Consider the following 2755-nt stretch of genomic DNA (forward strand, 5'->3'; position numbering starts at 1 on the left):
ATGGTAAACTGTTCAGGCAAAGGAACCTCACTTACCTAGATAGGTGGAGATCGCCTGGTCTGTGGTGAGTTTACTGCGAATACCATCACTAACCAGATAGCAGACATGTCCCCTGATGGTGATTCCTTTTTGTCGGGATTTCCTCCAGGGAACCTGAAAAACTTATACAGAGACATATGCCTCAGAAACACACAAGATGCCATACCAGGACACCTGCAAATCATGATGCTCACATCCATCATTCAATGACTCTTACCAGGATGCTGGCGGAGCCCGTCCAGCTCAGGGCCGTGGCTCCAGAAAATAGCATTTCTCTCTACAGAACAACTGTAAAATGTCCACAGTCACTGCTGTGGCTGGGAATGCTGAATCATTACCTGGTATTTGCAGTCCCACCACACTCACACGGTTAGGCATTATCTCTGAAATATGCAGAGGGAAAACTCACGGTTTCTAGTGTGCCAGGTACCCTTATCAATACCAACTGGGACACCTGAAGCGAAATCACGGGAACAACAGGGAGGCTTTACACCATCATCACTTATCTAGACAACTGAACCTCACGTGGCCTGTGTGATCCTTTTGGTCCTCATCAGCACTGACATGCAGAGCAGCCGAACTTCCCATTAAGGTCTTGTGTCCGATTTATTGTGACGTCATGGTAGGAACCTGAAAGAGGCACGAAGAAGTAGGTGTAGAGTGACATGGGGTTTCCTGCCAGCACTCCTGCAAAGAATCTTGATTATTTCCATCTTTACAGGACACACTCACTCAAAACTTGGTACTTGCAGTAATCCCAGGTCGACCCTGATAGCACAAAAACACCATTTCTCGACACCTGTAGACATCCTAGGGGCAGCATGGGGCGGGGAATGCAGAGATAAATACCTGGCACCCTCCAGCCCCTCAACACTCACAGGGTTCAGCATACACTTTCGTTGAAACGGAAAACAGGAAAACCTGGCCGATCTGGGATTGGTAAGGACTCAATCGTTTCTCAGTTGAGTACCTGTGAAAGAAATCACAGCGGGAAGACGTGTGGGGACACCGCATCACTGAACCAGGTCTCTGGGACAGTCCCATGGTGCGTGCTGTGGTTTATGCATGCATCACCACTTACCTCAGCCAGACTCTCTCAAAAAAAAAAAGAAATACTGTGCTTAGGATACCATCATTTCTGAACTACTGATGGCAAAATTACATCATAACCTTCACAGTTAAGGGGACCATCGTCCCTTTACAAGACTCCTGACAATCTCATGGTCATTTTTGTGGTTTGGTTCGACATCATATCTGGAATACCACAAAATGCAATGTACACTAATATGGGAAGAAACACCATCAGCTCCTTAGTGCCTACCTGAGGAAATCCAATTTTGATACTCGAGTTAGGACCACCATTCACACTTATCTGGATATCTAAAAAATAGCATGGTCACCCACACCATTAGGTTTATTATCATTTCTTACCATTATAATTTCAGTATCCCACGTTCCCTTCCTAAGTAGAAACACTCATTTCTTACCTGGATATTTACAAAATCCCATGGACATTACCAGAGCAATGGCCACTGTCATCTTTTCACTCTTTAGCTACAAAATCCCATGGGCCCTATCATGGTTAGGGACAGGCCCATTATCTGTTTCTTGGATTCCTTTAAAATACCATGGTCACCACAATGATGAGAGCCATGATCATCTCATACCCGAATCCCTAGAAAATGCTATGGACCCTGAATCTCCTGGAGAGACCTCAAGGCTGCCTACACACACTCTCACTACTGCCTGCCTGAACCTGAAACCAAATGTGTGACCAATGTGTCTATGGACACAGCTTTTCCACTAGGACCCTACAAACTGCCTGCTTGCTATCATCATTATGAGAGCCAATAATGTACCTGGATACTTGCGGGCCCTCCAAGGTCTAGGCCACTGTAGGACACGCCATTTTCCCTGGCCAGCTTCCCTGCAAATCCACCACAGTCACTCCTGTGATACACAATGCCACATGAGTTCCCTGGGTACATGCCAATCAATCAGCACTCACAAAGCACATATATCATACTTTCTCTCCAGGACGGAAATGAAAAGGATCACATGGCAAGGAGAACTGGGAGCCACCTCCCTTTCTTTCCACAATAGCTGTTGACCCATCACATGGTAAAGTGTTCAGGCAAAGGAACTCACTTAACTAGATACGTTGAGATCACCTGGTCTGTGGTGAGTTTACCATGCACACCACCACTTACCCAGATAGCAGACATGTCCCCTGATCGTGACTCCTGTTTGTCGAGATTTCATCATGGGAATCTGGAAAACATACACTGAAATAAATGCCTCAGAAATACACCAGGGACCAGGTATGGTGGCTCACACTTGCAATCCATGTAGGAGGCCGAGGAAGGTGGATCACCAGAGGTCTGAAGTTCGAGACTAGCCTGCCCAACATGGTGAAACTCTGTCTCTACTAGTAATACAAAACTTAGCGGGGGATGGTGGTGCACATCTGTAATCCCAGCAACTCGGGAGACTGAGGCAGGCGAATCTCTAGAACACAGGAGGCAGGGGTTGCAGTGAGCCGAGGTCACGCCATTGCCCTCCAGCCTGGGCGACAACAGCAAAACTCTATCAAAAAAAAAAAAAAAAAGAGAAACACACAAGTTCAGGTGTTCTACCAGCACACCTGCAAATCACAATGCTCACATCCATAATTCAATGACTCTTATATAGATGCTGGTGGGACACCCCAAGCTCA

Source organism: Rhinopithecus bieti, unplaced genomic scaffold (assembly GCF_001698545.2).
Source record: "Rhinopithecus bieti isolate Rb0 unplaced genomic scaffold, ASM169854v2 scaffold_78623, whole genome shotgun sequence".
Classification (NCBI taxonomy): domain Eukaryota; kingdom Metazoa; phylum Chordata; class Mammalia; order Primates; family Cercopithecidae; genus Rhinopithecus; species Rhinopithecus bieti.